This window comes from Lagopus muta, chromosome 3 (genome assembly GCF_023343835.1).
Source record: "Lagopus muta isolate bLagMut1 chromosome 3, bLagMut1 primary, whole genome shotgun sequence".
NCBI classification, from domain to species: domain Eukaryota; kingdom Metazoa; phylum Chordata; class Aves; order Galliformes; family Phasianidae; genus Lagopus; species Lagopus muta.
In genome coordinates, this window is record NC_064435.1 from 77,236,553 (window position 1) to 77,251,009 (window position 14,457).

General features: G+C 36.7%; 1 long non-coding RNA gene across 1 annotated transcript; it reads left to right on the plus strand.

Annotated features, from left to right (window-relative positions):
• Positions 1-307: 307 nt before the first annotated feature.
• On the plus strand, positions 308-9,044 carry LOC125690854 (uncharacterized). The gene is made up of 3 exons (XR_007375812.1): positions 308-344; positions 7,951-8,021; positions 8,582-9,044. It is a non-coding gene; the product is annotated as an uncharacterized LOC125690854 (long non-coding RNA).
• The last annotated feature ends 5,413 nt before the right edge of the window (positions 9,045-14,457 follow it).

A 14,457-nucleotide genomic window follows, 5' to 3' on the forward strand; every position in this document is an offset into this window, starting at 1 on the left:
AAAGCAAAAAAGCAATAAAACCCTCTCTAGCCATTTTGGTATTATTTAACTGATTTTAATGATGGAAATCCGGTGAGGATTGAGGCAAAGAGAACTTCTTGAGCCCTTCTTTGTCTGTTTGTATATGGGGACTGCTGAATCCAGGCCTGAACCTCTGATTGATCACCTGAGGCAAGCAATGAGTCAGCCAAAGGAGCACAGGTGAAGGCAATTCTCCTGTGCTGCCAGAAGGGTGAAGCTTGGCTTCACCTCTCCTAGACCCATTTAAGAGCTGACTACCAGTGGGGAAGGATCTCTTCTGGAGATCCGCTCTACCAGAGTTTTCCATGCAAGCCCAGGATAGGGTGAGTGTCCTTCTTTTCTGCTCAAATGTAATTACTCTGTAGACCAAGCTCTTGGATATACTGTATTATCTGTATGTTCATTGATTGTACAGTTTGAAATTTTAAGGTCATATTTATTTTCTTACATACTCCTCACCAGATTTTCAAGAGCCTTCATTTAGGTTTATTTTGTCCCTTTTTTTTACGAAGGACTAAGAACCTGAGCTACTACCAAATCAGTTTAATCTAACATTAATGGCAAATTGGTTCAGTTGAAAAGAAGAAACAATTTGCAATGCTTTTATTTACATATATGCAGAAATGTAGAACCCCATTCAGTTATAAAATATGAAATTCCAGATCAATGTATATACGACTAGAAAATCAATTAAAAACTACAGTTTCTTATGTTTATTTTATATTCTTTGCGTATGGGACTCAATTTGTGAATACTGTCACAAGGGGCAGCTCTTGTCATAAAAACAACATGGTCTGTATTTGCCAAACCTCTCTGTGTCACTAAGAAATCCGAATTCTCTTTTTCCTCTCATGGTTAGCAAGAACCCAGCACAAGTTAGCAGTAAGTCCAGCCCCTCCTCATCAGCACTGAAATATATGCCACCAGATGAAGTATACTGTGTCTGCCTGTGGAGATTCACCACCAGCTAGAAAGTATTAGAGGTGCAACAGATCATAGCACGCATTTTTAAGCGTGTCAGAAGTGTAGTTATATGCAATGCATAAGCACCTGTTGGTGCTTAATGATCTTTGCAAAAACTAAATGTGATAGCTTGGAGCTGAAAAAAGTCTTCACTTTCCATAAAACAAAGGTAATTCCAGAGTGTTCCAAAAGGTTGAAATTAGTTTTATTGCTTTTAATGAATATGATTTCTGCAGGACTGACCATGAGTGGCCTGTAATTTACCACAGTTTCAGTTTCTTGCTCCTCACTGCAAGAAAGACATTGAGGCCCTGGAACGTGTTCAAAGGAGGGCAACAAACCTGGTGAGGGTTCTGGAACACAGGCCATATGAGGAGAGGCTGAGGGAGCTGGGAACGTTCAGCCTGGAGAAGAGGAGGCTCAGGGGAGACCTCATTGCTCTCTATAACTTCCTGAAGGGAGGTGGTAGTGAGCTGGGGGTCGGCCTCTTCTCTCGTGTCATTAGTGATAGGACCAGAGGGAATGGCTTCAAGCTACGGCAGGGGAGATTCAGGCTGGACATGAGGAAGTATTACTTTTCGGAAAGGGTGGTCAGGCACTGGAATGGACTGCCCAGGGAGGTGGTGGAGTCACCGAGCCTGGGGTTGTTCAAGGAAAGACTGGATGTTGTGTTGAGGGACATGGTTTAGTGGGAGCTACTGGGAATAGGTGAATGGTTGGACTGGATGATCTTGAAGGTCTTTTCCAACCTTGGTGATTCTATGATTCTATGAAAACTGCAGCAACAGATCTGGGAATAGACCCTAACAATTTTATGCTTTGGGTTCTAGTCTTTCCTCAAAATCTTTATATAAAAACAAGAACAGAAATACACCTGGTTGCTCCTGTCATTCTGAACTGCATGTCAGAGCACTGTGATGGAACGTATTTTTCTATTATATATTTGTTCTACTTTCCCACCAGGATGCTTAGGTTAATAACTCTGCTCCTTTAACAACAGTTGCTGTTGGTAATCCAGAACTTTGAGTAACATTGTCTTTCACAAGTAACCTTTTAACACTTATATCATTTCCCACTGAATTGTCTTTTTCATTTCTCTTATCACCTTAAATGCAAATGAAGTAATTATCTAGTTAAATTCTGAACAGGCATTATTCATTTGAGAAATCGTTGCTTTGTAGTGCAAAGGAAGCATTTTTCCCCCCACCTTTGGCACTTTACAATAAACTCATTCTGATCTAAATTGATTGCTGTGGGATTATCTTGGAGTCATTAAAATAATGCTGTATTGACATTCACTAATGTCTTTAATTAGCAGTTTCAAATTCCAACATTTCAAATTAAACAAGCACAGGTATAATTTACATTGTATGATTTTATATGAATTTGAGTACTCTTATTTTGGACATTATTCACTTGGTCTCAAAAATGTTTTTGGTTGAGTAAAACTGGTAGTAGCAAAGGAGGCAATGAGCACTCCATTGATGACAAGATAAGATAGCATAATCTCTGAAGAGCAGAAAATATTTAAGCTTCCAAGAGCAATTTGCCTACAAAAGTGTTGTGAATTGCAGGTCCAAACTGTTCATTAATCTCTCAGGTTGATTTTCTGGACAGTTTCTAGCTATGCACATAGAAGCTGAAGACAAGAATACTTTTTTTAGCTGCAACTGGTAAGAAGATTTGGTGTTTTACATGGAGATCATGTAAACCTTTACGTGAAAGTCTGCTTTAGATTACACTTCATCGTAAAATTGCGTGATTTCAGGTTGTTACATTGATCAGGAAATATTTTGTTTTGAATCTTCTTTTGTTATCCCAGTATATAGTAATAATTCAAAAATCTTTTCTGGTGGCTTTCTTGTATGCTCATATTTGTAAGGAGAATTAACTCAGTCTCAGAATTTCCCCTATGTGTCTACTTCTATAGAATTCAAATGATTTAATCTTTGAATGAAAATGCAAAGCATGCTACAAAAGCACTATATTCTGTAAATTTTTGAGGAAAAATTTGAAGGTGACTTTGTTGCTTGTCAATGTAATTAACATAGTTTTAGCTACTGCTGAACTTTATAGTTTAGTTTTATTTTCCTTTGTTGCAGTATTTCCTCAAATGTTGACAAATGTGTAAGCAACAAGATAACTCTAATTGATTAGGAAATGTTGAGCTGGGACAGCTGTTTTATAGAGCTTTTCTTCAAGAAAGTGATTTGGCTATGTGACAATGAATGGTAGTGTTCTGTTGTTTTAGGGCAAGAGCCACATAAATTCCATCTAATAAATATGCATTTACTTAGTGAAACATAGTTAACCATATGTTCAATAGATGTGAAAACTATCTTTGGTTTTTTTTTTTTTAAGTGTGTAGGCCAATGACTAAAGTTTAAATGGCACTGAGAATGTGAGATGTTGTCACAGATTATATCATCCCCTGTGGTCTCTCTAATGATAGCTGGGGTGTCTGTTGCCACTGAAGGAAAAACAAAAAGGTGTCCTTGCAAAATAAAATTTGGGAAGAACAAATGAAAGATGGTCCCTGAAAAACAAGATAAAAACTGGGAAGAAAAATTTCAGTCACAAGGATATGGTTAAACAAACTAATCTTGCAAGTATATGACAGGAGATGCTGCCTTAGCACTCACATGTAAATTGCAGAATCAAAGAATGGCCAGAGAAGGGACCTCAAGGATCATGAATTTCCAATCCCCCTGCCACATGCAGGGCCACTACCTTCCCGTTTAATACTAGACCAGGCTGCCCAGGCCCCATCCAATCTAGCCTTGAACACCTCCAGGGACTGGTCATACACAACCTCTCTGGGCAGCCTGTTCCAGCACCTCACCACTCTCTCTGTAAAGAATTTCCCCCTGACATTCAACCTAAATCTCTTCTCCATCAGCTTGAAGAAGTTTCCTCTTATCCTGCAGTTATCAACAATTTCAAAGAGTTGATTCTCTTCCTGTTTGTAGGCTCCCTTTAGGTATTGAAAGGCTGCAATGAGGTCACCCCGCAGCCTGCTTTTCTCCAGGCTGAACAAGCCCAGCTCCCTTACCCTGTCCTCATAGGGAAGGTGCTCCAGTCCCCTGATATCTTTGTGGCCTTCCTCTGAACCCTCTCCAACAGCTCCCTGTCTTTTCTGTACTGGGGGTTCCCACTGGGGCCTCACAAGAGCAGAGTAGAGGGGGACAATCACCTCCCTGTCCCTGCTGGCCACCCATCTTCTGATGGAGCCCAGAATACCATTTGTCTTTCAAGCTAAATCTTTTTTGCTGAGCAGAACAAAGAGTGATAGGCTTTAAAGGATACAAAGATAGTTTTAGTTAGGCAAAACATAGACTCTGAATTCAGATTACAAAATGTGTATCAATAAAGGAAATGAAGAGGTGGTACCTACTGGATGGGATGACTGATAGGCATATAACAAGACTATCTCAGTATCCCAAGTATCTCAGCCAATGGAGAAGGAGGGAAGGGCTCACTAGTGTAGCATACAGGGATAAAAGAAGCTTTGTCCCTAAAACTTTGAGAGACCCCACAGGGGTATGCCCAATATGGTACCCAATAGGGTATGGACCATACTGGTCCGTAGTCCATGTGGACTCTCTCTTTATTTGAATAAAATAAGCTGAAGACTCTCCTCTGTGTCTTTTTGGGTTGAAGATGATTCAGCAAGCTTATTGGAGCAGAAATTTTCCTAGCAGAATGTATTCAAAATGTTCCGATCTATAATCTTGGCTGTCAATTTTTGTTGTTTTTTTTTTTTTCTGCAATAATGGAATCAGGGAAAGTACTTTTGAAAAGCAATGTGTCTATCACCATGTGAAGAATGAAAGACTTGCACATTTCAGATGAATAATGATTAATACAGAAGATCATAGTAAAAACTAATGAACAAAACCCTTTCTTTGAGATTATTGCTATTATTAAATACTAAATAAAATTCACTGAATGATAAAAATCTCACTCTCCTTTCCACGTTCTTTCAGAATGAAACTACCTGATAGCTTCTGTAATTGCTTATAGTATACTTTAAATATAAGCTATCAAGAATTAGCTTGTAAGCTAATGTGTCTGAATAGTTAAAGATCCTATTCTATAAGTTATTTGAATAATCACTGTATTTTAATTTTTTGTATATATGTATTTACATACTCGGCAAACTAAATAGATTAGTGTTCTGAACTAATCAACTGGTAATCCCTTGAACTGAAACTGTTTAGTAAATCCTGCTGTACTTAAGAATGAAAAATATGTGAGTCTGTTCACATAAGATTTTTTTTTATAACCTGGATGCAAGCATTTGTCTTGTTCAAGGGCTTGACAGAGGTTGACTTTGAAGAACAAGACAGGTTCTTCCCCTTACATTATACTGAAATTTTCAATGACAAAAGCTTCAACTAGCTTATTAATGGCTTTTCATGGCCTCCTTATATACTGTGATCTGCATATGGAGAGGCAATAGGTTAGGAAATATTGCATTATCGAAGAAATGAGAAAATGTAACCTACTGATTTTATTATTACTATGAAGTAACAAAATATAGGAACTGCTAAATATTTGAATGTTTTCAGAAGCTGGAGAAAAGCAGAGTTGAAGTGAACTCTGGAGAGTTCCAGTCTTTCAATGTGTCTAGTTTTAGGGGTTTGGTTTTTTTTTTTTTTTTTTTTTTTGTAAAGGGGGAGTGTAGTAAATCTTAGTTCCTTCTTTTCGCTGCATTATTCCATTTATTCTTCTCCCTTGACAGCATTCTGCAAAGTAAGTGGAGTAATGGAGTATTTCTCTGTTTCACTGAGAGTATCTTCCACAGAACTAACCTTAAATTCTAGGGCCAGATTCTGCTTTCTTTCATATTTATTGCATTGTGGAGGATGTATGCATTTGAGAACCAAAATTTTAAAGAGAGCATGGGGATGTGAAATATAGCTTAGCCACATATTTTATATTAGTGAATCTCTGTAGTTGCTAAGAATTTGCTGGGAACAGGGCAGAAGTAAAAGCATCTAAATTAATTATTTTGGAAAAGAGAACACAGTTAATTGAGATGAAAATCTTCACTTGAAACTAAATATGTGCTACTTACACAAGTGACATCTTTTATCCAAGTCCAAGCTGCTTAATGCTTATTGTTACATACTATCAATGTCTTTTTCTTCTTCATTGAAATCTAAGTGTGAAATCAAATTGAATCCCAACAAGAATTATTTGAATAGACAGTTTCTTTAACACCCCAGCAGTCTGTCCCACTCTCCCTTTCCTTCTTGCTTTCTCACTAGTTTCTAAAGGAATTGTTACTTATTGAGTTCAAGTTTCTCTTTGTTGATTACTAGCAGCGCTGTAGATTAATACCTATAGTAATGATATGATATTTTCAGTTACGTTTTCAATGTAAAGGTAACAACAATATATTGAATATAAATAACTAGGCAACTATAGATAGAAACTAGATTTTGGAAACCAACATCACATGAAAACTGTGTTTTATGAACAATCTTTATTCTCTGAAGTAATCTTAAAAGTTTAAAACAAATATATGAATATGCATTAATGCATTCTTTTTTAAAAGATTAATTTATTTGATTGGTTCTGATGTCTAAACTACACTGCATTTTTTTTCTGTGTATCTGATGACAAGAAACTGAGGTCTACATCAGAGATTAAAGGCAGAGGTGCCCATCATCTGAGCTCAAAAAAACTGGAATTATTCAGTGGATTCCATTAGGAGGAAACTGCGGAAGTCAGAAGCAGTTCAACATCAGTTTGAATAAACCCTCAAGCAAACAAAAATAACAGAATTGCACTTATTACTCAATTGAGTAGTTTACATAGCAGAGCTTAGTTGCCTGCAAAAAAAAAAAAAAAAAAAAACCAAAACAACAACAAAAAAAACCCAAGCGTAGTTGTCTGTTCTACTAGGGAGGGATTCTTCCCATGTACAACATTTTCAGCTTCAGGTGAGCATTTCCATCTCCAGAGAACAGTGTCTCTCATGTATAAAATACAGCTCTGGGTGGATCCCTAACACTTTAAAATCAGACTGAAGTTTCTAAGGATGATTCTTGCAAGAATGGCACCTAACCATAATTGGTTACAACCTCATGTCAGTGAGTCACTGTATGTCACCAATCATATGGAAGTAACAATTGCAAAAATATCTGGACCAGTGTTTCTGGATGAAGATCTCTGAAATCCATTTCTAATACAAAAATTAAAATACACTAATTCTTGATTCTTTCTTGTAAGTAAAACATACCAGTTCAAGCAGTTTTGGTCTCTGATTCCCACAGTAGAATAGGGAACACTTGCCATTCTTGGGCTTGGGGTACTGGTGGATGGTAAGCTGGGCATGAGCCAGCAATGTACTCTTGCAGCCCGAAGGCCTACTGTATCCTGGGCTGCATCAAAAGAAGTGTGGCCAGCAGGACAAGGGAGGTGATCCCCAATATTCTGTGCTGCTGAGGCCTGCATCCAGATGTGGAGTCTTCAGTACAGAAGAGCCACAAAAATGATCCAAAAAATGGAACACCTCTCCTACAAGGACAGGCTGAGAGGACTGGCACTGTTCAGCCTGAAGAAGAGAAGGCTCTAAGGTGACTGTATAGCAGTCTTTCAATACCTAAAGGAAGGCTATAGGAAAGAAGAGGGCAAACTCTTTAATAGGATCTGCTGTGATAGGACAAGGGCAAATGAGTTCAGTCTCAAAGAGGATAGATTTATGTTGGTTATAAAGAAAAAGTCTTTTACAGTGAGGGTGGTGAGGGATTGGAACAGGTTGCTTAGGGATGTTGTGGAAGCCCTGTCCCTGGAGATATTCAAGACCAGACTGGACTAGGCTCTGACCAACCTGATTTAGGAGATGTCCCTGTTCATTTCAGGTGAATTGGAGTAGATGACCTTAAAGGTCTCTTCCAACTCTATGAAATCTATCATTCTAGGATTCTGATGGAGTATCTATACTTTATCTTTCAGGAGAAGTCATATCTATGCTGTTGGTCAATTGGTGCTTTCATCTACTCAGTGCTGCTCTAGAATTTTTCAGGGTGAGTGGTCAGGTGCTACTCTGGTATTACATAGCATAAAAATTTGTTTTAGAAGAGCGGGGAAAAACAAAAATATTCTTGGTGTGAGTTATCTTCACAAGTCAGCTTCTTGGTGTTTCCTCTTCTGTTAAAGTATCAAAGATGCAGAAGATGAAAAATATTGAGAACATTTCATATATTCACTTTTACCATTGAGTTATTTGCTTTAACTTCCATGCTGATTTTTGGGTAGTTTTTTCATAAAAAGCTGTGTTCATAGATATGTGCAGTCTATATGGTCCATTATGGGGTTTTGCTGTTAAATGCATTAATTTTACAGAGAATATGGATATACAATGATATTACAATATGGTTTCTTTCCCTTTTCTCTGCATTTCCTTATCAAGAAGGGAATTAAGTAGTTTATCCATCCTTCCCCCCCAAATGATTTCCTGGCACTTCAGGATGAATTCCGTATATGGAGCATCAGAGAATCACTTTGTTTGGCTACTGCTCATCTGTATAAATTGAACACTTGAGAGATTTTTCTCACTTTCACCTGCATCTCAAAATCCCTGCAGGAAACTGCATCATGCCAAAAAGCAGAGTGATCAGAGTGAATAATAGAGGACCATATGAAGAATGGAAAAGCTTAGAACTAATGTCTCACTGTTGCAGTTCTTATCTACACCTGCTAGCTCTTGTGGGGACTCATTTCTCTAGATGAAGCAACTTTCTGCCAGTTATAATATAAGACCCAGGCCTCAAAGTCCCTCAAAGTAAAACTTAAGTACAAATTGGCATTTTGTATGTGCCACATCTGTGGATTAGAAATATCCCTGTAGGTGCCAATCCTGTTGATAACAGGTATATATGTACCTGTGTTTGCAAAGACTACAATGGAAGGAGCTGCAAAGTGATGCATCTGTATGGAAGTGTGTTTATTATAAGGGAATCTTACATATGAGAGAAGTAAATGTAGGTGTCCATCATATGTATATTTTAATGGTTTACTGTATGGAAATAAAGTACAGAAACAGTTTTTGAAGTTGCTTAGATTTAGTTATGCTTGAAAAATGTTTTTTACCCAGTGAACTTCTAGTTTGACTAAAATGTTTTTGAGATCCAGTTTGATTTAATTGCATCTGTAAGGTTACTGGACTAACACCTGTGCAGTAGTATTCGGAACTGTAAAAGTAAAAAGTTAAATATTTTCATTAGCACAAAATAGAATGCATTCAAAATATTTTGTGAAATAAAAAAAACCACCTAAACTTGTCTTTTCATTCAAATTCAACATAAAAGTATAATTTAAGACTTTATTTTTCATGGGATGGAATTTCATGCTTTCAGTGTCTATTACTTATGTGTTCCTATGCTGTTTAGAAATAGTTGACTTGCTTATTTGCATCTAAAACAATTGCACTTTATTTTTCTGGAGGTTAAACAAGTAGGATTATTTGTAAAAGAAGAAATCAATTTGAATCTCCCAAACACAGTCATCTGTAAAAAATTTTAGTACTAAGATTATTCACAGCTCTTTTAAGATACCATTAGATTTTCTCCCTCAGCAATACACGCTAGTTGATGCAGAGTTCTTGGCATTAAAGAAAAAAAATTTCCTGATTATTCCACTAAATGACAGACATTGTGCTCTGTGCTCCAGAGCTTAGACCACTGCAGTGTTCCATTTTAGGTTTAAGCAAAATTCTTCATCCAGTTATTTCAACACAGGAATTTGCTAAACAGTCAATGACAGTCTTAGGCAGAGAGAAGTAATGCTGTACAGTAAGCTTTACTTGAGCATTTTCATTGTTTTGTTTATTTTCCTACAATAAAAAGCAGTTCCAGTATCAGTGGGCTTGACTTGAAGCATTCAGTTTTCTTGACTTAACCGATCCCCCAAACTTATTGTAATTTAATTGCAACATATTGTTGCAAATGACTGACTTGCATTAGCATGGAGTTACTGGTACAGAGTGTGGAATTCAGTAGTTTTCAGTGAAACACTTGTGTTTTTTTTTATTGATACTAAATCAATGAAACAGCTTTGAAAACAGCAACAACATCAACAATAACAAAAAGAAATGTGTTCTGTTATTGTCAGTACATTTCTGGATGTTTTACTTACGAATGAATAATAATGTATCTCTCTAAGAGTGTGTATTATAAACTGCCATTAAAAGTTCTTGTTTAAAACGTGTTGTTTATTTAAACAGATTAAGAAAAGCCCTGGCACCATCCAAATCACTCCTAATTAATAGTTGAACTGTTCTGTTTCAATTTTTATTCCAAGTAATTCAAAGATTTTTTTTGTCAAGACATATATAATTGGTCAACCACTTTGTCTAGCAATTTAATTGCCACACAGTATATAAAAAGACAAATAAAAATAACTGGTATATTAAAAGGGACTTAGTGAAATGCACTTTTCCCTGATAAGATGTTTTATCAGAGGCTAGGGTGAGGTAACAACAAGAACTTTTTGCTTCTTTTATTGCTGGTTGTTGTTTTTTTTTTTTTTTTTTTGTATTGTTTTTGTTTTTTTCTTATTTTTATTCCTTCCAGTTTTGATTTAAGATAAGAAAGAATGTGGCTGGGGGAAATACAAGTAGGTGAGAGCTTTGAAGGTCATTCCTACAGTGCTGGAAAAGCCCACTGTATTCATGCAGTTCTTTGTTGTTCTCTACAATGGTCAAGCTGGATTTGTTTAACAAGCTCTAGAAAGGCATTGCATAGCCAGATCTGTTCTTGCCCACTGAGATTTCTTTTCCCAACTGTCAAGTTTCTCATCCTGAGTTTTATAATATTTACTGTCCCAAAGGACTGCAACTCTCTTAATGGTTCAAGGATTTCTGTCTTTTCTTTAATGTAGCTGGGGCTTGAATCACTATTGATATCTTTTTAGGGCACCACAAAAAAAATATATGGGTAGAAACAGCGAAGTCAGAATGACATTAGCTTTGAGGCTGCAAAGTTGGACTAATCAAGTAATTCATATTATTTCAGGTGAAATTTTGAGTTTCCCTCCTGTGTGTCTATGTAACAATGTCTTCCAGTGTAGGTAAGCCCTGTTCACATGATTCAAGTTGTTCTAAGAGTCAATGGCATGATTTCTGTGTTCTAGTAACTCCTACCTGTTTATTCAGCAGGTCATTTAGATCAACAAGTAGTATTTTCAAATAAATCATGCATTTTTAAATATTATTTTGAAATATGGGTCTTTAAATAGATTTGTGCTGGGGTGTGGCTGAAATTTACACAATTCTGCCATGAATGAGTCTGTTAATGTTTTGAATTTTGTAGTTCTGTCCAACTGAAAGCCTTTATGTCAGGGTCTGTCAAGAATTGCTCATAATTGTCACAGTCCAACTAGGTGCAAATCAGACTGTAAAGAAATCTATTTGTGGTCTTATGTGTTAAAGGAGGAGCTCATAAAGTCACTAATAAAACTGAAGAAACTCAAAATAGGTCCTCTTTCTTTCTATTCTTTATTTCTATTCTTTCTTACTTTTTTTTCCTTTCCTTCCTTTCTCCTTCTCCCACTCCTCTTCCTGTGGTCTTCATACAAAGGGAAGTAATTTCTCAGTATCATTAGTTTTATAGCATGGGAAAGCATTCTTGCTTTGTGTTTATACATTATCTTGTACAATGTCCAGCACATGATGATGGTACCAAATGCCAGTGAGATACAAACAAGCAAGCAATTCTGTTGAGCAGAAGTAATGAGGCCTGATTAAATAAATATTCATGTCCTATAGTTACATTCACTGCTGTGTATAATATAGTAAACTTCAATTGAAATTTTCCTGTGGGTAGGACACTTACAATAATAGCTTTCTTCTATGTTGGTCTCTATTGTTTAAAAAAACTAGAGCTCATTCTTTTTCTTCTGCAGTGAAGACTTTAATAAAGTCTGTCTCAACACAGCTTATTTTTACAATGCCTATCAGATATTTCCATCACTGAGACCTCTATTAAAGATGATTGGAATTGACCAGCAAGATCACAGAATTTAAGGGTGAAATAAAAGGAAAGAATTGTTATTTTGCTGGGAGACCAGGCTGCATGTTATATTAAATATAGTAGAACAAAAATAAAAAATACAGTAATAATTAAAACATAAATATCCTGCTTCCTGTGCTCAGAGAAGCAGAGGGCTGGAGTTTATTTTCTCCTTATCACAAGGAAAATAAAATTTCTTTAAGTAAGAAGGGAAGATATTCATCTAAATTCTTCTTCACAGGAGAGTAGTCAAGCCTGGAACATAAAAAGTAAAGAACAGGGAAACAATTCTGTAGCAAAATGATCCTGTTCTTCTGCTACCAGCATTTTTTACTGTGACCTTGTTTTTTTTACTCCCAAAAAGCAGAAACTGAAGCTGGAGGGAATAGCGTGTTGATTGAAATGAGTGTATCCCATCAGCTAGTCTTTGATCAGTCCTGGCAGTTCTGTTTGTATGAATTTCCCCCTACTGGGACTATAGATACCTCCCTCTATAATCACTATCCATTAACATAAATTTTCAGTTTGCCTATTGCAGTGGTTGTTCATAGAAATTTATTGTACCTCATAATTTCTTTGCTGTTTCACAGGCGATGAGCCCAAAAACCTAACTATTTTCACAGGGAATTAAATGTGCGTTTGTTTGAGAAGCTTGGTTTACATAACAAATTTAAACCTGTTCCTGATAAACTTCCCATTCTCTCTGACTATAATTAACCACGGCTTAAACCGTAGGAAAAACCTTGTTGTCAGTTTATTCTATTGTTAAGATTTAGGAAACAGTCTGCCAAAGAAAATCTAATACCTGTCTCTGTCTTCCTTGTTTGTCTCCTCTGTGCCCCTCTGCTATTATTCCCTTTATTCTGTATAGTCATTCAGGCTGTGCTTCCTCCTTCCATTTGTACAAGATGTCATCTATAGCCTATAATTGCTTATCCTACCATGACATACACCACAAGTTTTTACACACAGTGAAATGGCTGTTCTGGGTATAAAAGGAACTGTAAAAAAAGAAATGTAAAAGCTTGTGATGTATGACCGTGGAGAGAGTGAGAAGCATATGGATTTTATGTTTCTAAGTACTCATAAAAGGACAGGACTGTCTCTCATTCCTTTTTAGAGATTAGGATGGCTAAGAAAATATCATTTTAAGCATGGGATTTAGTCACAAATGTAACTGATGCTTTTTTGAAACTACTTGAATGAGGAAGAAGGCAAAACTTAGCCAGTAATACATAAGAATTCAATACATCTATGAAGATTCTTCATTTGTATGAAAATTTTTATGTGAAACTTGTGTCATCTTTTGAGGACTGTAGAATTTTAATTGAAGTTGAATATCACAAGGATTAGATAGTGTCAAGTCTTCACCTCGCAAAATATATACTACTTGTGTTCATGCTGATTGTGCCACAGCTTAGAAAGGACTAATTCATCTGTTTTGCTCTGTCTGCTCCCCCAGTAAGGTATCCTGGCCCCACATTCTTGACCTCTATGTTCTTGCCTCAATTGTCCTTGTAAGGCTGCCTTTAGTCCCCTGCATGAAGCATGGTGACTGGTGGACACTGAGCAATTCCACTACAGACCATTACGTCCCCCAAGACTGAGTGCAGCCACAGCAGTGGCTGAAGTGACTCCCATCCACTCTCCTGTCAAGGCTTTCACCTGTCCTGTGCCTGATTTCCTAGCTTGAACCCAGAATACAGTTGTGCTGCTATTCTTTTCTGGCAGTGCAGCAACCTTTAAGGTATACTGTTGCCCGTTTGCATTTCTGGATCTTTATAGACCTCTTGTTTGACAGCTGCGTGGAGGGAAGAACAGAGTATACGTCACTGTAGGGCCTTACTGCTTTCAGAGGAAGAGGAGGAGACCCTCCTCCTAAACATGGCTGTGTTTCACTCAGACCCAGCAAGAGGCTGTGTCTTACCCAAGCGTGCTTGAAGGGAATTGTATTTAATCAGCTCTTCTGACAATATAATACTCCCTATTCAAACCTGAAGATATCTCAGGTGATCTACTTATTTTCTTATCACTCTCTGTCTATCTGCACATCATATATCAAAACATAATAAAAGCCAAGTGTTTATCCATACAAAATTACAGAATTCTTTACAGGTTTTATTGTTATTTTTCAAATAAAGCATCTGTGTTCCTTTTTTTGATAGACCTATATATTCAGAGCTTTTTGAATCAGTAGACAGCTGATATTTTGACGGTGTTACTGCACAACTCTGCAAGTAAAAATTGCGTTCCTGTCTCTCATTTTTCTTCTAATAAATAAAACTTAATATTCTTATGTATCCCTTGAATCCAGATGCTGTTTGAAGAAGAAAATTTATATTATTGTAGGACTTCTGATAATATTGCAAGAGTTAGAGTTGGCAATGTACAACACAGGGAGGATAACAGCATAGAGGAGATATTAAGGATGACATCTCCAATGAACTATGTA